Raw genomic sequence first — 11,112 nt, 5'->3', positions numbered from 1 at the left:
CAATCACTTCAGTTTATCGTCATTGCTGCTTTTTTCCTCTGTTATTCTAACGAAAGTGTTTTGTGTTCATTAAAAAGTTTTGTTCTTGTTTTTCAATACTGCTCTATTCTGCTGAATCCCTGCAGGGAGTGGGTCTTGTCCATATCCAGGAAATCATCCATGCGTTCTTTACCTTAAAATACAAAAATGATTTAAAACAAGAAAGGCATCACTTATGTCATAATTTCTTGCAATGATTTACCATAACTGTTCTATCCTATTAAAGAGGCTGTACTCCCTATGATGAAATAGCGAAAAAAAAAAGAAAATTGTCAAAAACTGACATAAACTTGGTATCGGTGTGTACAATGCATTGAAACTTACTACCGGTAACTAAAGTACCACATTGTTTACAATTAATTTGTTTTTCCAGTTTTTTTCATATTTTCCCTTCTATGTCTACCTAGTAGATACATTCCCTACGCGTGATTGGCTAGTCGATGTTATACAAGATACAATAATCTTTATTTAAAGTCGGGTATGTGTTAACAAGAAACATTAGCTCAATGAGCTATTTTCCAACATGAATAACAAACATACATAACATATCAAATAACAGTAACAATGAGCTTGTGACCTGGAAATAAAAGTACGTATGTTAAAATGAACACATATTGGAGCATGCATACAAATACAAATAGGAAAATAGGATTAGAGCATCGTGAACAGTGATAACACCAACAAGTTTTCCTGGCTGTGCAGCCAGTCCACACGCGCACGGTTCCACTAGTTGATATACCACTGTAAAATGGTTAGTTGTTTCAACAGTATAGCTTAAGGGGTAATCATATACATTGAAGAAGCAAAATTGTAAGAAGCAAAATATACAAGGGAATAGCAGCTTTGTACATCGACCTGTAGTTTGTAAAACAAAACAAAAAACAACTTATACTTAATCTAACATGATAGGAAAAATACTTTGCAAGTATTGCTTCAAGGAGGTATGATATGTATCATGCATACATGCCATATCCCCCGGAGGGGGGAAAAATCCCCAGGAATTTCTACCCATCCCCCGGTCTCCCGGAGGGAGATGAAAATCCCCCGGAATTAAAAAAAAGTGTGTTTAAAATTACGCAAATTTATCACAGGGTTTAATTATATATGCCTGTTTACAGTTATAATGCCCTCCTGTCCTGAAGCTTAATTGGATTATCAACTGATGGTGTGTTTTAACAACACCTATTGGGTGACACTTAATAAATCAGCAGGGCACATTTCATGCATTGTTTTGATTGAAACTGACAGAATTCATGAATCATGCTATTTTGATATTACACCTATCACTGTAAGAGAATGTTAATTGAAAAAATTGAAAAAGTAAAGTCTTAACACCTAAACAAAATACTTGCCGAAAGAAAAACACAAGTAGTTTTATGTGTTCGACAGATGTTATATAAATTTGAACAACCACAATTAGATATTAGCCCATGTAATTTAATTAAAAAGTTGTTATTTTAGTCAAAGAAGTCCGCTGAAATCTTTTCTGGTATTTGAATCCCATAATCTTGTCCAGTGGGTGTAAGCCAACCCACTGAAAACAAAACTCCTTTTCCGTTAAGACAAAGGATAAAAGATATTCAGTGCAACAATTTATAGTTCTCAATTTCTTCTATTTTTTAAAGCAAAAAGGTATTAATTACACATTGAACATTTACAAGAGGGACCTGTCCAGGTGCGGATCAGCCTTCTTAATTCCAGGTAGTTTTGGGAGACCCTTATTTCCTTTGGGAGGCTGTTCCATACCTGACTGGCCTCAAAGCGGAAAGAGTTTTTTCCATATTTAGTTGTTCTTACTGATGGAACGCCTACACAGTTTTCGTATCTCAGATTAAAATTACATTTCTTAAAAGTAACAAGGTTTTGAACATATTCTGGTGAGATACCATATAGACATTTGTAAGTTTCAATAGCAATGTATCTTACCCTACTCAAATGTAATGTTGGCAATTGAACTCTATGAAGAACATTTTCGTAAGTTGAGGTTTAATCATTAAAATCAATTTTTTAAGCTCTCTGTGTTGAATCTTTTCCTTTTTCTGTTTAGGTTTTGCTACAAAAATGCCAAACGACAGGACAGTAGTTGAAATTCGATCTGATAAAAGATTTAAAGATGATAAGCTTAGTATTTTTTTTGTCAAAAACTTGCTTAGTTTTTGAAGAATTTTCAATTGCTTAGCAGCTTTTTTGCTCATTTTAGAAATCTGGGCATCAAAATTAAATAATCTATCTACCTCAACACCTAAATGTTTCACTTGCTCTTCACAAACAATGGTGTGATAAAGTACATTGAATTGTTTTATTTCTTTAACTGACCTTGAGCCAACTGAAATTGCCTGAAATTTGTCAGGGTTAGCCTGCATTTGATTGGAAGTAAACCAGTCTATCAAAATGTTACTTTCTTCTTTACCATGTGATATTACGAAGTTAGGTATATAGCTTAAATATTCCAACCGTTTAGGGTAAGCCTTCGTAGCACAGTGGATACAACACTGGACTGCAATTTTGGCGACCGGTTCGAACTCAGTCTCCAACTCGATTTTTTTTAACATTTTTTTTTTTTGCAATTATGATATCAAAGAGTAAAACATTTTATTAAATAATTTTCCTGAGATTCGTTACAGAAAAAAATAATTTTGGTGCCAATCTGGTGTACAGTCCCTTTAAGATTATATGTGAAAGGCTCATGATCAAGAATCCTTTTATCTACTTACAGGATGATCATACTTCTTTTTCCAAAATCCCAATGATATTTCATCGATATAAAACAAAATTTAAAAACAATAGTGAAAAAGGCATATCGGGAATAGTGATTGTTACGAATAGTATAGCTGTCATTGCAGAATTTAGAATTGCAAGTCATGTGACATTCATGGGAAAATAAGTGATATAGTGTCCCAAAGAGAATGAAAAAAAAACTTTTGGGGAAAACTGCATGATTTTATGGGGAAAACTGCCTGATTTTTAAGATACACAAAAAGAGGGGGAGGCACTTAATAACAACCCATGCTAAAGAAGCAAAACATCCCTGTTTTCACATCTTTGGGTTGCTAATTGTTGTAAAATCTAACTTTAAAAGTGAACATCCGGAATCTTAAGACAATTAATGGAACCAATGAGCGAATATAGGTCAGTAAATAATTTAGCTTTGCATTCAGAGTTGAAGAATAAAAGATTAAAGAACCATCTTACTGCTATTTTTTTTACCTGTCACAGAACAGTCAGTTAAATTTGAGTCCTCCACCATGTCGAAGCAGCAACACTTGGTTGGCATTCTGTAAAATAGTGATTGTCCCAATACACATAATAATGGTTCCTTAATTTGTAGCTAGTCTCCAAGGTGTCGCAGTTGTGATTTCATTGAAAGACTCAGTTTTGCTCAAATCAAGTATGAACTTAAAGCTAGTTCATAGATATCCTGAAGCCCAGATTTATTGCTTACCTGAAGTTCGTAGGGCTACAATTGAAAGCTTTATGTAGACTGCAGGGATTGTCCGAAGGAGCCTTTTGTCTGTGAGGGGAATGGTGGCTAAGGTGACTGGTGGTACCACTCTGCATTTCTTATCCACACACAACACAGTGTATCTGAAAATGACAGAGAATGGCCATGCACTTATGTAAGCTATGCTGGAAATACGCCTCTCTACACAGACGGTTTTAAGTGTACCAAATGACATTTCAACACAGAAATTGTGAGGCCTCCAATACAGCAGTACTGACAACAATGCCGAAACATGCATATCTGTCATGGAGCTGTGCTGGTTCTGTGGCATCAAAACCACTGCAACTAGGCAATTCACTAGAAATATCTTTTCAGGAAAAAGAAACAACTATTACTGGGCAGCCTTTGTCACCCAATGAACAGCTAGAGCATCTAGTTACTTGATAGTAGCCTCATAAAGATCTAAAATTAACAAAAAGTGTATCAGAAAGTTGTCAAATACTGAATAAAGTGTAAGCCGACGGAGACACAATTTAATGCCCAACAGTCATTGAGTTATTGTCTCACACTAATTCACTTTAACAAACTCACACTTAATCAATCAATCAATCAATCAATCAATCAATCCAATCAATCAATCAATCAATCAATCAATCAATCAATCAATCAATCAATCAATCAATCAGTCAATTAATCAATCAATCAATCAATGCACAACCCCCTGGAAAGCTATGACACCCTTTGGAAGAGATGAATCTAGCGGTCCGGTAGACGGTTGCTGACTGAACTTTAATGTCCCAAACAGCAAATGCAATTAGAAAAACATGTTTTCAATCCAATATAGAGTTTCCCATTAAAACAAAGCCTTAAGTATTGAGTACAACTTAACATTCAGCCTGTTGGCTGGGTAACATATCTAAATCCCCAAATGGATGATCAGTGACCAGGGATGATAACAGAGCCAAGTTGCCAATCCTGAAAATATCTGCGTGGGGTTCAGCTTTCTGTATTTCAGGAATTCTAATACCCTTTTTTGCCTTAGAATAGTGTTCAAGGAGTACACCTTTCGGTTTGGTAGATATAATTATGTTCAACAGGAGACATCCACAATCAGAACAATTATCAGGAATCTTAGCAGTGAAGTTTAACACCTTTGTCTTTGAACAAAGTTAAATTTACTCTTTTTTTACCTGAAGTCACAGGCATTAGACATGTACCTGACATTTTGGTTCAGTTGTCCACTTCCCATAAAACTCAACTGGCTATGATCAAATGCCTGTGTATGAACAGTCTACACAGTGGGATGTTTGATTTATAATAATGAACAACATATCAATTATCATGCTTGCAAATGTTTATTGTAAAAGTGGTATTTATTCCATTTTTATGTATCATTAGACTATTTATTCCATTTTCTGCACATTTGACGAGAATATAATGTTATTAATTATTATATTTTTTATTCCAAGTAATATCCAAACGGGACTTAAATGCTTTGGCAGCGTAGCCGTTGTGGACATGGTGGACATTGACGTATTCTGGTCTCCAAGCCAGATTTTTTCCCCTCATGGTGTTACATGAGTCCAGAAGCACACAAACTAGATTGTCTCATGGCAGTTCAAGTCTCTCAAACAGGCTTTCAAATTCTATGAAAATTGATTTAGAATCAGTTCTTGTGATTTTTAAGGAGGCCAAATGTCTCAACACTACATGTATTTCTTTCTCTATAACAGAAAAATAGCTGCAACAGTTTTCTCATTGTTTGTGTTTGTTGACTTGTCTTAGTTGAAACAAAACTGATATCCATTAACTCCTCCACATGTTCATCATTGAAATGGCAAGCCACTCCGTAAGTCATCTTGTATGATGCTGTACACCTTTTAAGTTTTAATTCGCTGAGAGCTTTTGTATCTTTGGCAAGTGTCTTAAGTAAGACACACAACTGTGGTGCCAGGGAGCATGTTCAGCCATAAATCTGAGTAGCATGGCCCATGGATTGAATTGTCAGTCATTGACAGGAACAACTGGATGCACTGGCTGAGGTGTCTTTCATCCCTGACTTTTGTAACCATCAACATACCTGGATGGGGAAATACAAATTACAACTATAGAATTTAAATCTCACTTAAACTGGGTCCTCAAGAAGTTTTGTTGAACTGTCTCAAATAGAAAATAAAATGACTGCCTCAACGTAATATATATTACTACTAAAAAATTTTTATTCATGTTTTTTTTTTTAAATTTGAACCAAACCAATTTTCATTTGAACCTCCCATTATGGTCAACAGCCACTTCTTATTGAGAACAATGCTTCAAACATTATGAGAATAATAATGAAACGGTTTACAGCGTAAACTTCAATCGGCCAAATAACAAGAGGGCCAAATGGCCCTGAATCGCTCACCTGTCATATATTGCACATTCTTCATTATATACAAATATTGAAAACCTAAGCCTATGAACAGGGGGCGTGGCCAATTTTGACCCCAGGGCTAAAGTTTGAACAATCTTAATAGTGGTCCGATAAACGATGCTTCATACCAAATATCTAAGGCCTTCGCCTTTTGGTTTCGTCGGAGAAGATTTTTTAAGTTTTCATCATATACATATATAAGGAAACCCATGACCGCCCGGGTGGGGCCATTTTTTGACCCCAGGGCCAAAGATTGAACAATATTGGTACAAGTCAACTAGATGATATATCAAGCCAAATATCTAAGCTCTTGTCACTACTTGATTTTACGTGTGTATCTATATATGTATATTTGTTATTAATTTTTGTATGTGGCCCATATTGAAAATTGGTATGTGTACTAAATATGTTATCCAGTTTAAATTAAGACGTTACTTGTCTTTGTGAGTTCGGAGAAGATTTTTAAGTTTTCACTACAACACATATAGAGAAAACCCATCAGCCACGGGGTGTCGCCAATTTTGACCCCAGGGCCATAATTTGAACAAACTTTGTAGAGGTCCACTAGACGATGAATCATGCCAAATATCTAAGCTCTAAGTAACGTAAGTTCAGAGGAGATTTTGATTTTTTTATTATAAACATATAGAGAAAACCCATGACCCCCCAGGGGCGGGGCCAATTTTGACCCCAGGGCCATAATTTGAACAAACTTTGTAGAGGTCCACTAGACGATGAATCATGCCAAATATCTAAGCTCTAAGTAACGTAAGTTCAGAGGAGATTTTTGATTTTTTTATTATAAACATATAGAGAAAACCCATGACCCCCAGGGGCGGGGCCAATTTTGACCCCAGGGCCATAATTTGAACAAACTTTGTAGAGGTCCACTAGACGATGAATCATGCCAAATATCTAAGCTCTAGTCCATGTAAGTTAAGAGGAGAAGATTTTTGAAGTTTTAACTCTAAACATATCAAGTATACCCATGACCCCCAGGGGCTATGCCAATTTTGACCCCAAGGCCATAATTTGTTAATCTTTGTAGAGGTCCACTAGACGATGAATCATGCCAAATATCTAAGCTCTAGTCCAAGTAAGTTCAGAGGAGAAGATTTTTTAAGTTTTCACTATAAACATATAGAGAAAACCCATGACCCCCCGGGGCGGGGCCAATTTTGACCCAAGGGCCATAACTTGAACAAACTTTGTAGAGGTCCACTAGACGATGAATCATGCCAAATATCTAAGCTCTAGGCCAAGTAAGTTCAGAGGAGAAGATTTTTTAAGGTTTTCTCTATAAACATATAGAGAAAACCCATGACCCCCCGGGGCGGGGCCAATTTTGACACCAAGGCCATTATTTGAACAATCTTTGTAAAGGTCCACTAGACGATGAATCATGCCAAATATCTAAGCTCTAGTCCAAGCAAGTTCAGAGGAGAAGATTTTTTAAGTTTTAACTATAAACATATAGAGAATACCCTAACCCCACGGGGGGGGCCAATTTTGACCCAAGGCCATAATTTGAACAATCTTTGTAGAGGTCCACTAGACGATGAATCATGCCAAATATCTAAGCTCTAAGCAACGTAAGTTCAGAGGAGATTTTGATTTTTTTTACTATAAACATATAGAGAAAACCCATGACCCCCCAGGGGCGGGGCCAATTTTGACCCAAGGGCCATAATTTGAACAAATTTGTAGAGGTCCACTAGACGATGAATCATGCCAAATATCTAAGCTCTAGTCCAAGTAAGTTCAGAGGAGAAGATTTTTTAAGTTTTCACTATAAACATATAGAGAAAACTCATGACCCCCCGGGGCGGGGCCAATTTTGACCCAAGGGCCATAATTTGAACAAACTTTGTAGAGGTCCATTAGACGATGAATCATGCCAAATATCTAAGCTCTAGGCCAAGTAAGTTCAGAGGAGAAGATTTTTTAAGGTTTTCTCTATAAACATATAGAGAAAACCCATGACCCCCGGGGCGGAGCCAATTTTGACCCCAGGGCCATAATTTGAACAAACTTTGTAGAGGTCCACTAGACGATGAATCATGCCAAATATCTAAGCTCTAAGTAACGTAAGTTCAGAGGAGATTTTTGATTTTTTTATTATAAACATATAGAGAAAACCCATGACCCCCGGGGCGGGGCCAATTTTGACCCCAAGGCCATTATTTGAACAATTATGTAAAGGTCCACTAGACGATGAATCATGCCAAATATCTAAGCTCTAGTCCAAGTAAGTTCAGAGGAGAGATTTTTTAAGGTTTTCTCTATAAACATATAGAGAAAACCCATGACCCCCCGGGGCGGGGCCAATTTTGACCCCAGGGCCATAATTTGAACAAACTTTGTAGAGGTCCACTAGACGATGAATCATGCCAAATATCTTAGCTCTAGTCCAAGTAAGTTCAGAGGAGAAGATTTTTGAAGTTTTAACTCTAAACATATAGAGAATACCCATGACCCCCCGGGGCGGGGCCAATTTTGACCCCAGGGCCATAATTTGAACAAACTTTGTAGAGGTCCACTAGACGATGAATCATGGCAAATATCTAAGCTCTAGGCCATGTAAGTTCAGAGGAGAAGATTTTTTAAGTTTTCACTATAAACATATAGAGAAAACCCATGACCCCCCGGGGCGGGGCCAATTTTGACCCAAGGGCCATATTTTGAACAAACTTTGTAGAGGTCCACTAGACGATGAATCATGCCAAAAATCTAAGCTCTAGGCCAAGTAAGTTCAGAGACGAAGATTTTTTAAGGTTTTCACTATAAACATATAGAGAAAACCCATGACCCCCGGGGCGGGGCCGATTTTGACCCAAGGGCCATAATTTGAACAAACTTTGTAGAGGTCCACTAGACGATGAATCATGCCAAATATCTAAGCTCTAAGCAATGTAAGTTCAGAGTAGATTTTTGATTTTTTTACTATAAACATGTAGAGAAAACCCATGACCCCCCAGGGGCGGGGCCAATTTTGACCACAGGGCCATAATTTGAACAAACTTTGTAGAGGTCCACTAGACGATGAATCATGCCAAATATCTAAGCTCTAGTCCAAGTATGTTAAGAGGAGAAGATTTTTGAAGTTTTAACTATAAACATATCAAGTATACCCATGACCCCCCGGGGCTGGGCCAATTTTGACCCCAAGGCCATAATTTGTTAATCTTTGTAGAGGTCCACTAGACGATGAATCATGCCAAATATCTAAGCTCTAGTCCAAGTAAGTTCAGAGGAGAAGATTTTTTAAGTATTAACTCTAAACATATAGAGAATACCCATGATCCCCCGGGGCGGGGCCAATTTTGACCCCAGGGCCATAATTTGAACAAACTTTGTAGAGGTCCACTAGACGATGAATCATGCCAAATATCTAAGCTCTAGGCCATGTAAGTTCAGAGGAGAAGATTTTTTAAGTTTTCACTATAAACATATAGAGAAAACCCATGACCCCCCGCCCCGGGGGGCCAATTTTGACCCAAGGGCCATAATTTGATCAAACTTTGTAGAGGTCCACTAGACGATGAATCATGCCAAAAATCTAAGCTCTAGGCCAAGTAAGTTCAAAGGAGAAGATTTTTTAAGTTTTCACTATAAACATATAGAGAAAACCCATGACCCCCGGGGCGGGGCCAATTTTGACCCCAAGGCCATAATTTGAACAATCTTTGTAAAGGTCCACTAGACGATGAATCATGCCAAATATCTAAGCTCTAGTCCAAGTAAGTTCAGAGGAGAAGATTTTTGAAGTTTTAACTCTAAACATATAGAGAATACCCATGACCCCCGGGGCGGGGCCAATTTTGACCCCAGGGCCATAATTTGAACAATCTTTGTAGAGGTCCACTAGACGATGAATCATGCCAAATATCTAAGCTCTAGGCCATGTAAGTTCAGAGGAGAAGATTTTTTAAGTTTTCACTATAAACATATAGAGAAAACCCATGACCCCCGGGGCGGAGCCAATTTTGACCCAGGGCCATAATTTGAACAAACTTTGTAGAGGTCCACTAGACGATGAATCATGCCAAAAATCTAAGCTCTAGGCCAAGTAACAGAGGAGAAGATTTTTTAAGTTTTAACTATAAACATATAGAGAATACCCTAACCCCCCGGGGCGGGGCCAATTTTGACCCCAAGGCCATAATTTGAACAATCTTTGTAGAGGTCCACTAGACGATGAATCATGCCAAATATCTAAGCTCTAAGCAATGTAAGTTCAGAGGAGATTTTTTATTTTTTTTATTATAAACATATAGAGAAAACCCATGACCCCCAGGGGCGGGGCCAATTTTGACCCCAGGGCCATAATTTGAACAAACTTTGTAGAGGTCCACTAGACAATGAATCATGCCAAATATCTAAGCTCTAGTCCAAGTAAGTTAAGAGGAGAAGATTTTTGAAGTTTTAACTATAAACATATCAAGTATACCCATGACCCCCCGGGGCTGGGCCAATTTTGACCCCAAGGCCATAATTTGAACAATCTTTGTAAAGGTCCACTAGACGATGAATTATGCCAAATATCTAAGCTCTAGTCCAAGTAAGTTCAGAGGAGAAGATTTTTGAAATTTTAACTATAAACATATAGAGAATACCCATGACCCCCCGGGGCGGGGCCAATTTTGACCCCAGGGCCATAATTTGAACAGGGCCATAATTTGAACAAACTTTGTAGAGGTCCACTAGACGATGAATCATGCCAAATATCTAAGCTCTAGGCCATGTAAGTTCAGAGGAGAAGATTTTTAAGTTTTCACTATAAACATATAGAGAAAACCCATGACCCCCCGGGGCGGGGCCAATTTTGACTCAAGGGCCATAATTTGAACAAACTTTGTAGAGGTCCACTAGACGATGAATCATGCCAAAATCTAAGCTCTAGGCCAAGTAAGTTCAGAGGAGAAGATTTTTGAAGTTTTCACTAAAACAAATAGAGAAAACCCATGACCTCCCGGGGCGGGGCCAATTTTGACCCCAAGGCCATAATTTGAACAATCTTTGTAAAGGTCCACTAGACGATGAATCATGCCAAATATCTAAGCTTTAGTCCAAGTAAGTTTAGAGGAGAAGATTTTTGAAGTTTTAACTCTAAACATATAGAGAATACCCATGACCCCCCGGGGCGGGGCCAATTTTGACCCCAGGGCCATAATTTGAACAAACTTTGTAGAGGTCCACTAGACGATGAATCATGCCA

The 11,112-nt window shown here is 37.7% G+C and overlaps 1 pseudogene; it reads right to left on the bottom strand.

Moving 5' to 3' along the window:
• The window catches only part of LOC128245992 (transmembrane protein 209-like), a 35,336-nt pseudogene continuing 24,224 nt past the window's right edge, over positions 1-11,112 (bottom strand).

Source organism: Mya arenaria, chromosome 9, assembly GCF_026914265.1.
Source record: "Mya arenaria isolate MELC-2E11 chromosome 9, ASM2691426v1".
NCBI classification, from domain to species: Eukaryota; Metazoa; Mollusca; class Bivalvia; order Myida; family Myidae; genus Mya; species Mya arenaria.
Note: the sequence above shows the minus strand (reverse complement) of the source record. Positions and strands in the feature narration are given on the sequence as shown.